Source organism: Coregonus clupeaformis, chromosome 23 (genome assembly GCF_020615455.1).
Source record: "Coregonus clupeaformis isolate EN_2021a chromosome 23, ASM2061545v1, whole genome shotgun sequence".
NCBI lineage: Eukaryota > Metazoa > Chordata > Actinopteri > Salmoniformes > Salmonidae > Coregonus > Coregonus clupeaformis.
The window spans coordinates 23925802-23938113 of NC_059214.1; the positions used below are offsets into that span (position 1 = coordinate 23925802).

At 42.7% G+C, this 12312-nt stretch overlaps 1 protein-coding gene across 1 annotated transcript in view; it reads right to left on the reverse strand.

Annotated features, from left to right (window-relative positions):
- The window catches only part of LOC121536725 (aryl hydrocarbon receptor), a 50434-nt gene that overhangs the window by 14039 nt on the left and 24083 nt on the right, over nt 1–12312 (reverse strand). The gene's annotated exons all lie outside the window — the stretch shown is intronic.

A 12312-nucleotide genomic window follows, 5' to 3' on the forward strand; every position in this document is an offset into this window, starting at 1 on the left:
CCCTGCCATCGACTAAATGAAAATCATGGTGCTGCAAGGAAATTCCATCAATCATGATCAGGACTGAACCTCACATTTTTCTATTTTCCTCTAAACTACATATTGTTGGATGCCAGTTCGCACACATCTGTTGAAGTACCAGCAACATGGGCCAGTCATGTTTAGTCTGTAACTCCTTGTTAAAAATATCCAGACTTTTTTGTTGAACAAGTCAACCCGCCATGTTTTCACTAGAGTGAAAAACAGATGGGCACCAGGTTTAAGGAGGATGCCTTTCCTTGCAATATTAATGATGCATATTTCATAATAGGCTTTATGAACTGTGTAACATTTTTGCAAGACAAAAAACCCATGGTTTTATTGCAGCTTGCTTGTGGACATTATAGGCATACCATCCCATTTCAAAGACAAGGCCAACCTGATGGGTTTAATAATCCATATCAGATCAGATCAAAGCACAACTCACTGAAATCACAGAAAAACTCTGTTTGATTTGAATTAAACCAATTCCATGAAAATCCTTTTCCATGATATAAATGGGACTGTGAAGCATCTGTTTTGCTACAAACCAACTGCTCATATTTCTGGGGCTTCACAATTATGTGGACTTGCTTCTGGCAAAACATGTAACCCTATACCAACAACTTTTATAATACGCAATTAAAATGAAAGAGGACATACAGTAATAAATGTAGAGAGGGTATTCCTAAGATTGCCAAACAGATATGGCTTTCATAACTTTCAGAATTGTTCCACTTTAATGAGAACTAAATGTTTACATAGAAGCTAGCAGTTGTACTGATTATAGTTGTGAATACTCTCTCTCTGTGAAAGGGTTCTTCTTTAGACAACTCTGAGAAATGATTAAAGAAACCAATCTGTCATGAAAACAAAGAAGTTTCCCAACAGGACAAATACCAACTCATTATATATCATCTTTTGCAAGGGGTTAAATATGTGTAAAAACTATAGTACGCAGATTTGTTTCTGTGAGAATGGGTGTGGATGTGTGTGACTGACTGCGTGTGGTAAATCGTTTTTAGGCTCCTGGATTACGATTCCCTGGCTTTGCCCTACCTGGTAAGCCTTTCAGAAGAAAGAGAACTAAACAGTCCAAATGATGCCATTTGTTTTGTTTTAAAGATACATTAAGGGTTTCTTAACATGATCAGTGGTCTGGCTGCAGTTTGACATTTAATCCGCAAGTGGAAAAGCCTGACAAGGAAAGCTTTCCACTGGAGTGAAATGTTGGAAGCGCTTCTAGCAATAGGAAAATCAAAAGCTACTCCACCTGTGGATATTGGGTGGCATCGTATAATCCAAGTCAAATATGTGACAAATAAAACATTAATGTCTTTTTTATTGCATAGAACTAAAACGTTTATAGACAAATGTCTCAGATCACTTTTATTAAAGCTGTCCAAGACCTTCTATGCTGTCTCTACAACTCTTTCAAGTTGCCAACAATTGTCACATAGTATTTGAGGAGTCACACAGACTCTAGCAGTGTGTATCTGTGGGTACACGTCAACAAACATTCTAGGGTCTTATCCATACCATACAGAGTGCACCCCTCTTAAATCTGTGATCACCCTTCATTTAAGCAACTGACCAACGAGGTTGATTGACCGGGGATGTTCTGAAATGGGAGTGACAAGACGCCACTGGTCTGTACCTGAAACACTGTGTATCATTTCCAGAGAGCTACAAAGCCTGTTTAGACAATCACTTCCAGTTACGGGATTACAAAAGGCGACTTTTGGAACGGCCTCAGTTATAAAAGGAAGGCTGAGATCCCATTGCTTATGTTGTTAATGGCACACACAAAGACTGGGGCGAGAACCAGCAGGGAGTGTGTAACTTTGTTATTACTGCACAGCATTTCTAGGGAGCAAGAGAGCGAGAGACAGTCTGTGCCAAGCTCGCCTACTGGCATTCAGCTTGTCTGTTTGTTTTGGCTGTGCTGGGCCTGTGCCCCTTTTGCCAATGTGAGTGAAGCGCCACATCAGCAAATTGAAAAGCTCTTAGAAAGGTGGTAGACCACTGAAACTTGCCTCATTGTTCACAACCTCATTTATCTCAACATCCACCCACTTCACCCACTAGGGGGCTCCACTTGGTTCTAACATATACACACACTTGCAAAATTGACCCATCTCAATATCTTTCCTTATTTTCCCTAAAAACATGCCCAATCCACATGACGCACGCGCGCGCACACACACACACACACACACACACACACACACACACAGCTCAGCCCACCTGAGCCCACCCAATCTGTGTGAGGTCAAAGAGTAAATCCCTGCAGCTGAATGGAGCTTTTGTTTCCCCCTGGTGTCTGAGTGGCGTGCATCATCAGTCGATGAGCAGGTTCTGACCTGCAGAACAGCTTCAGAGAGAGAGAGAGAGATGGGGAGAGAGAGGGAGAAAGTAGAGAGAGAGAAAGAGAGAGTGAGAGAGAGAGAGAGATCTAGCACTCCAATGTGAGTGATGTGTGTTGTAGTAATGCACTGTGTATTCATGTGCTGTACAGGCTGAGTGAATGAGCATAGGAGTTACTATAGGACAAGAGCACGTGACGGTTTACTACACTGCCGGTGTCCTATTGGAGGAAGCATATTAAACCTTGTTTGTTTTTCTTTGAGGTGGTTTTTCCAGCATTAGGGCCTGCAGTGTTCTTGTGTAATCTATAGATTTACTGATGTGAAACATAGGTTTTTGGACTTGTTCTATACTCGCTTAGTTGATTCAATAGATAATACAACCAGTTTAATCTGTTTTTTTGGTACAAAAAGAGAGAACCAAAAAAATCTACAAAGTGCATGGGACTGTCTGGGACATACAGTATAATTATGTCCATTATTTGCGGCAAAGGACTGACAGCCAGGGATGCTCCTCAACCAGAGGATGTCTGTACATCCCCTTCCCCCTGACCCTCCTGACTCCACTGTGGCTGGTTCACTGGGGAGCTAGCCTTGCCCGATTGGATCTGCTGGGTCGTGGGACCCCCTCAGCCCTCTCCGTCTCAGCCTCAGGAACTCCACTGACCTCCCCAGTCTGGCAGCCAAGTGGTGGGCCAGGACTCAGGAGCAGCACAGGAGAGCAGTAACCTTACTGTACTGCACAATGCACCACCACACATGCAATAAATGCTAGCAGTTAACAACTAAAAATCAGAAGAAAGAACACAAAGCACAATTCCCCACTCGGAAAGAAAACCCGAATAAAAACACACAGAGCGCTGCTAAGGGTCCACTTACTCACGCGAACAGTGAGAAGGGCTAAAAAAAAGGTGTTGGATCATCCAGATTTTGGCTTGGATTGACCTGCCTCTCTGTTTTGGAGAGTGTGCCTGTCTATGTGTGAGAGAGGCGGTAGGGCTACACAGTAGGTAGAAGCAGTGTGTTTGTCATGAGGGCTGATATTTAGTCTGTTTTCATTTGTTTGGTCGTTTCATGGACAGCTTAGTTTGCCTGGGAGCTTGTTCAGAGACTTGAGCCTGAGCAGCGTTCATAATGTGTGTGTGCTTGTTAATGTCTGTTTCTAGATGGGCATTCACTTATGTGTGTGTTGTACTGTATGTGTGTATGTGTGTGTGCTGTGTGAGCACTTTCCAAGAGGAGGCAGGCAGGGGGGTGTGTGCTCGGGGGGCCCCTTTCCCCCCTAAAAGCGTTGCGTGACTAGAGTGGACGGATGGGCTGGGGAGAGGCCACATCCTGGGATTTTCCTGCGGCAGCTGCTCAGATAAGGGAAACGCTCTTGTCGGTATTGCTTACAAAAGCCCTAGGGGTCCATGCGGGAGGAGGGAGGATGTGTGTGTGAAAGTGTGTATGTGTGCGTGCGTGTGTGTGTGTGTGTGTGTGTGTTTGTGCAGGCTGCTAGATCAGTCCTGCAGCTTGCAATGAGAAAACCTGTCTTTTGGCACAGACCCAAGGTTTAACACAATCAAAACCCGACACTGCCAGACAGTCGGTTGGACTGTTTTTACAAGCGTCATTTTGTGTGGTCTCACATGAACACTGCAAAGAACTCTGGCGGTCATCCAGATCCTCACAACCCCTACAATGTTTTCTCTGTACTTGTTCTTTTTCAGTTCAGCAAAGTCATTACAACTACATGTAAAAGACTACATGCTGTTTTCATGCTGTGAAAGACTTGCACTGAGTACTGTTATGACTCTTGTCCTTCGCACAGTCAGCTACCTATGCAAATACCTTCCCATAATACCTGCATTGTCTTTTACGAAAAACAGATTAGCCATGAAATAAAAGACACACTTGCATCAATGTGCTCATAAAAACTTGAATAAAAGCCACATCTGATTTGTAAACACAAGTTTTTCAAAGGGCCCTGAATGGGCATACATCCAACCTGTATTATCTACAAGGTAAACCACCAATGTGCCGCCACCAATATGAAAGCACACATGAGTTGTTGATTCTTCTAAAAGCCTGTCTAGTGAAAAGCCTATTTAGAGTACAGGTCATTACAGTATGTGTTGACCTAGCATCCACCTTCATTCACAGCCCCTGCCATTGGTTGATTCCTGTTAGCATACTCTATCATGTATAAATCCAGGTGATTCACGTTAAATAACAGTAAGCACATACATGATTACGTTAATGGTTTGGCAGCAGCTAGACACAACCCTACTGTAGAATAGCAAACAAATCAATCTCCCTTACTGCCCAAGTTTAGTGTTACTAAACTTGCAGCAGATGTTTGATATCTATATCAGATATCTTCATCCACCCAATGATGTTAGGCTAGACAGTAGAGGAGGACATTTTGGCCCTTTTAAACCATGGCTGATTGTCCATGAAAGTGTTTTTCAGTATGCTGGGGCCGTTCGTCGGGGGGGGGGGCACTGTTACAGGAGGGGGTCGCAGTTCCGGAGCGACCCACTAGATGTCATCCTCCGACAACCTTAGGCACCTCCTCACTCACAGTCTGGACTAATCAGTATCCTATTGGTGTCACCTGTGTCTACCTGTTCACCTGTGTATTTATGCCCTCACTTCTTTGTGTTCCCTTGCTCAGTTTTTTCTGTTAGTTTCTCTATGTCCAGCAGTACTACTCAGTGTGTTATCGGAGACCTATGTCCAGGTACTTGAGAAGTGTTCTCCCTGTTTCGTTATTTGGTTCAGTCGTAGGTAGTATTTCGTATTTTGGCTGTCAGCCGGTTTTTGGAGACTTATTTGCTCCGCCTTTCTTTTATCGTGATAAGTCCGTTATTTTGTATTTTGGCTTCGGGACCACCAGTAAAGATCCTTGTTTCACCATCTCTGCCTACTGCCTACTGTATATCCTGCACCGCACCTAGGTCACACCTCACACCAACCCTTACACCTGGCTATGAAACTCGACACCGCTCTGACAGGGCCTTAACCACCAGCACTGTGGCCTCCTCTGTCTGTCACAACCACGATTATAGGATTCTAGAACTGTAGAACATGAGATTCACTCCATGAGATTCACTCCAGGCAAGACTTCCTTGTCATTCAGAGTAAGAGGAACTGGTATAGCCCTTCAAGAACTTGATATCTTTTCAACAGTATATAATTAGCTGAAATTAAAATAGCAAAAAGAGGGGGAGGTAATACAGCTGGTTTGGCTATTTAGGAGAGATCTGTCTTCAGTATATTATGTACATGAAAGACATGACTTGAAGGCACACTATAACTTATCATGGGCAATGTTGTGCTTAGTAGTGCCTGAAGAATACACTGTATTCATACTTAAATCTTGACACTCTGAGATAAGACAGTAGATTTATGAAAGAAAGACCATGCTAGCCAGAAAGAGAGGCTGAGTACGAGCTCTAAAAAGTGAAAGACTGAAAGGAATGCAGTTGAAGGGACTGGGACTGACAGAGAGTTTATAAAAGGCAGATTGTGCAAGAAAGCGAGTTAATGAGTATAAATGAAAGTGCACAACGTTGTCGTAGAGAGAGAGGGGCTGGGGGAAGCGCAGTGCCAGAAAGAGAGGGAGAGAAATGAAAGCATGCCAGCTATGCATAGGGGAATATTATCTGATTTGAAAACATTTAGTTCCAGCAGATCCAGTACACAGATCTCTGTTCTCACGCAGATGTGCAGGAAGTGGCGGGCAGGGACATCATGCACCCCAAAAATCTGAGAAGGCACAAAGTATGTGAGGACGGCTGGTAGGTGGTCCGGAGGGGGGCTTAGAGAATTTTGCATCTTTCGAACACCTGAAACTGCTTTTTCCTGCAATCTAGAGCCATAATCATTATGCTTAATTCTATATAAATAAATATGTCTATTTTTCAGCATATCTTTTCATACTGTACCTCTTCAGCTGTCTGTATCCTCCTGACTGGTGGTTCTTTTTTTAAAGAAACTAAATATGCTTCTCTGCATTCTGCAAAAATCTGATTAAAGATTGAAAGGAATGCAAGTCTTATTCAGTACATTTAGTTATTGCTTGCTTTTCTAAAGTCTACCAACCTTGCCAGCAGGCATGCCAGCTAAGATAGTGAGACAAGCTAGCTACTTTAACTTGATTGATAGCCTGAAATGGCTTCTTGGTAGCTAGTTATGAGGTTGGGATATTGGGAACCTATCTGGGCTAGCTAAAGCCAACTTCATAAAATTGCTAACTGGCTAGTAGTATTACAGAGAAATTGTTTTTTTGTTATAGTTTTTTTTTACAGGACAAATCTGAGGGGGCACATGCCACTATGGGCATGACGCCTCTGGGGGTGGGGATAATGACACAGCGAGAGCCAATGGGGTGAACTACAGTGGGGAAAAAAAGTATTTAGTCAGCCACCAAATGTGCAAGTTCTCCCACTTAAAAAGATGAGAGAGGCCTGTAATTTTCATTACAGGTACACGTCAACTATGACAGACAATTTGAGAAATAAAATTCCTGAAAATCACATTGTAGGATTTTTAATGAATTTATTTGCAAATTATGGTGGAAAATAAGTATTTGGTCACCTACAAACAAGCAAGATTTCTGGCTTTCACAGACCTGTAACTTCTTCTTTAAGAGGCCTGCACCAGGCTGGGAAGACTGAATCTGCAATAGGTAAGCAGCTTGGTTTGAAGAAATCAACTGTGGGAGCAATTATTAGGAAATGGAAGACATACAAGACCACTGATAATCTCCCTCGATCTGGGGCTCCACGCAAGATCTCACCCCGTGGGGTCAAAATGATCACAAGAACGGTGAGCAAAAATCCCAGAACCACACAGGGGGACCTAGTGAATGACCTGCAGAGAGCTGGGAGCAAAGTAACAAAGCCTACCATCAGTAACACACTACGCCGCCAGGGACTCAAATCCTGCAGTGCCAGACGTGTCCCCCTGCTTAAGCCAGTACATGTCCAGGCCCGTCTGAAGTTTGCTAGAGTTCATTTGGATGATCCAGAAGAGGATTGGGAGAATGTCATATGGTCAGATGAAACCAAAATATAACTTTTTGGTAAAAACTCAACTCGTCGTGTTTGGAGGACAAAGAATGCTGAGTTGCATCCAAAGAACACCATACCTACTGAGAAGCATGGGGGTGGAAACATCATGCTTTGGGGCTGTTTTTCTGCAAAGGGACCAGGACGACTGATCCGTGTAAAGGAAAGAATGAATGGGGCCATGTATCGTGAGATTTTGAGTGAAAACCTCCTTCCATCAGCAAGGGCATTGAAGATGAAACGTGGCTGGGTCTTTCAGCATGACAATGATCCCAAACACACCGCCCGGGTAACGAAGGAGTGGCTTCGTATGAAGCATTTCAAGGTCCTGGAGTGGCCTAGCCAGTCTCCAGATCTCAACCCCATAGAAAATCTTTGGAGGGAGTTGAAAGTCTGTGTTGCCCAGCGACAGCCCCAAAACATCACTGCTCTAGAGGAGATCTGCATGGAGGAATGGGCCAAAATACCAGCAACAGTGTGTGAAAACCTTGTGAAGACTTACAGAAAACGTTTGACCTGTGTCATTGCCAACAAAGGGTATATAACAAAGTATTGAGAAACTTTTGTTATTGACCAAATACTTATTTTCCACCATAATTTGCAAATAAATTCATAAAAAATCCTACAATGTGATTTTCTGGATTTTCTTTCCTCATTTTGTCTGTCATAGTTGACATGTACCTATGATGAAAATTACAGGCCTCTCTCATCTTTTTAAGTGGGAGAACTTGCACAATTGGTGGCTGACTAAATATTTTTTCCCCACTGTAGCTGCCCTATAGGGCCATCCCTCTGTCACTCACTTGATTAATGTTCCTGTTACTTCCATGACTGGAGTGAAAGGCAACATCTTCTGCCTTTTCTTATCATAGTACATTGCCACGAGCTGTTCTCTCCCTTACTGTCGGGCAGACGGTATCGGATCATGAGGTCTGATACCAACAGGCTCAGAGACAGTTTCTGTCTACAAGCGATCAGACTGCTGACCACCTGCTCTGATTCTCTGCACCTTAGCACACATCACAACTGCTGCTACCAGACTCTTATTATACTGCTCAATTTATACACTTGCCCCCAATCCCCCACTTCCCCAATACACAAATATTTGACTATAAATTGTGCCTTCCTGTATTATACTTATGCTATGTTTATTTACTTTATGTTCATATTCTTATTTTTTACTATTTCTTGTTGTTGTTGCATTGTCAAGAAGGAACCTGCAAGTAAGCATTTCTTTGGACGATGTATACCATGCGTATCCCGTACATACGACTAATAGAACTTGAAACTTGAAAGTGTAGTCAAGGTACTTGAGATTGGTAAATTGCTTTGCTATAAGGCAAAAGTTAGAATTGGTGGTCAGGTTAGAATTGGCTATCGTCTGAAGAATTGTTGTCAATTCGCTTTCATAACGTGTTAGAAGTACTGCTTTATGGAGAACTGCATATGAAAGTCAACTAAGCCAACCTGGATGAGGAGTTCATCCAAGTAAATAAACAGTGTTTAGGCACCATTCATAACTCAATATGAGAGACGCAATGAGCAAGTTGAGTTCTTCTCCGTGTCTGTTAAAAAATTATGTTTGATGAGGCACTCAGGGGGCACAATATAGGATAGGAATCTTTCTCCTTGGCAAAAGTGAATATGATCTGGCAACCCAAACTAACTCTGTGCCTGGTGTGCTCTAGATATCACACTGCCATACTGATCCTTATCACCTTCTAGGCAGTTGATCAAAGCTGGGAGAAAGAGCTCATTGTGCCGAGACGTACAGGAATAGTTTGAAGACAAAAAAACATGTTGAAATTGGCCCATATCTCCCGTCTAAATTTAGCCTCTCAGATCAGATAGTGTTTGGTTGTGATGGTGGTGAGTAACAGCAGAGAGGATTAGGCTATGTCTGATAGAGTGTGAGAGATAATGGTGGTTTATATTCCTTCTGTGACCTGCTCTTTCAGAGAAGAGAACATGGTCAACGAGAGGCATGTTAGGTTGTTACATGACCTCCATGGCATACCACGGCCACATCAGACAAAATATAACTGTTCTCCCAAAATAGGACGCTTCTTCATGCTTGTTTGTTTTAGACATGTTTTGTTTTCTTCTGAATTCTTTGCTGTTCTAGAGGAGGGGGGAATGGTGTTGTCTTTCCCGGCTTGTATTTTGTTGTTGATATTTCACAATTCTTCAATGTCTTGAGAGAGATATGAATCCCAGAAAGACAAATGCATCCTCCATGTTTATCATTGCCTGAGAATTCTCTATAAAGATCTGAATTGGTTCATAGTCTGTTGATTATAGCTTTAAATAAACAGAGTGATCCTCTGTGGGAGATGTTAAATGTCAGAGTATAAACCATAGTAGTAGGCCAGCCTGAAGGAAGCCAACAACAACACAAAGACAGACAATGAGAGGGTGAAAGAGTACAACAGCAGTGGATCTACTAAAGGTTTGACCACCACCTACCTACTTCAGGTCAACCTTCCAACAAAATATGAGTAATCATAATCTATGCCCTTTTATTACATAAATTACCCAGGTTCTATTTTAATCAAATTTGATGTTTTTGTCAGCTGCAAAAGGGTTGTCATTTAGAAGGACCAATCTTTATGCATGTGTCCTGGGCAGGTGTGCAGGTTCTAATGCCTAACGTTCTTTGGATCCAAAATAAGGCAGAAAAGGATAGTATCGTGTCAGCAGTGGGACCCAGATCATAAGCCTTACACCAAATTCAGTTAGTAGAAATGAAAATATAATTAAAATGACTTCCCAATGGTCGTTTGCATTCTCACGCTATGCTGAAAGGCGAGCCATGGAGTCAGAGCCAACAGGCAATTGTTCAATGAAAATAAAACCTGTCACTTCAGTAAAATGGTCTTTCCTGGAGATGTTGATATTGGGTTGACAGGTGAATTACACTGGGGTTTAAAGAGAGTTTTAACCAAAACAGCTTGTCCTTCAAGAAAATTGATGATCAGTTAATCACGATTCAATAACAAACAACAAGACTTCTCCAATACAAATGCTCTTGCCTCTCCCAAGTAGCAGGCATTTAGAAGTTTTTACCCCATTCTCAAATTATTATGTGTTCTGTGAGGTTTTGCCGTGTGTTCTTGTTGTTTTGTTACACTTTGACCTTGTTTGGATTGGTCGGTTTATGTGTGTGTGTGTTTGCGTGTGTGTGTGTGCGGATGTCAATGTGGGTGTTTTGTGGACATTCCTAAGACATTGAAATTAACATCGAGAGATATGACATCAACAAAGCAGCTATAATGGCAAACAGACATACTGAGGATTTTTTCAATTAACTTGAAAAGACGCTCCATTATTTGCTTTTTTACAGTGACACACAATGTGCCGCCAGGATAATGTCCTATGAGTGTTACAAAATATCTACAGTGAGGGAAAAAAGTATTTGATCCCCTGCTGATTTTGTACGTTTGCCCACTGACAAAGAAATGATCAGTCTATAATTTTAATGGTAGGTTTATTTGAACAGTGAGAGACAGAATGACAACAACAAAAATCCAGAAAAACGCATGTCAAAAATGTTATAAATTGATTTGCATTTTAATGAGGGAAATAAGTATTTGACCCTCTCTCAATCAGAAAGATTTCTGGCTCCCAGGTGTCTTTTATACAGGTAACGAGCTGAGATTAGGAGCACATTCTTAAAGGGAGTGCTCCTAATCTCAGCTTGTTACCTGTATAAAAGACACCTGTCCACAGAAGCAATCAATCAATCAGATTCCAAACTCTCCACCATGGCCAAGACCAAAGAGCTCTCCAAGGATGCCAGGGACAAGATTGTAGACCTACACAAGGCTGGAATGGGCTACAAGACCATCGCCAAGCAGTTTGGTGAGAAGGTGACAACAGTTGGTGCGATTACTCCCAAATGGAAGAAACACAAAATAACTGTAAATCTCCCTCGGCCTGGGGCTCCATGCAAGATCTCACCTCGTGGAGTTGCAATGATCATGAGAACGGTGAGGAATCAGCCCAGAACTACACGGGAGGATCTTGTCAATGATCTCAAGGCAGCTGGGACCATAGTCACCAAGAAAACAATTGGTAAGACACTACGCCGTGAAGGACTGAAATCCTGCAGCACCCGCAAGGTCCCCCTGCTCAAGAAAGCACATATACATGCCCGTCTGAAGTTTGCCAATGAACATCTGAATGATTCAGAGGAGAACTGGGTGAAAGTGTTGTGCTCAGATGAGACCAAAATCGAGCTCTTTGGCATCAACTCAACTCGCCGTGTTTGGAGGAGGAGGAATGCTGCCTATGACCCCAAGAACACCATCCCCACCGTCAAACATAGAGGTGGAAACATTATGCTTTGGGGGTGTTTTTCTGCTAAGGGACAGGACAACTTCACCGCATCTAAGGGATGATGGACGGGGCCATGTACCGTCAAATCTTGGGTGAGAACCTCCTTCCCTCAGCCAGGGCATTGAAAATGGGTCATGGATGGGTATTCCAGCATGACAATGACCCAAAACACACGGCCAAGGCAAGAAAGAAGTGGCTCAAGAAGAAGCACATTAAGGTCCTGGAGTGGCCTAGCCAGTCTCCAGACCTTAATCCCATAGAAAATCTGTGGAGGGAGCTGAAGGTTCGAGTTGCCAAACGTCAGCCTTGAAACCTTAATGACTTGGAGAAGATCTGCAAAGAGGAGTGGGACAAAATCCCTCCTGAGATGTGTGCAAACCTGGTGGCCAACTACAAGAAATGTCAGACCTCTGTGATTGCCAACAAGGGTTTTGCCACCAAGTACTAAGTCATGTTTTGCAGAGGGGTCAAATACTTATTTCCCTCATTAAATTGCAAATCAATTTATAACATTTTTGACATGCGTTTTTCTG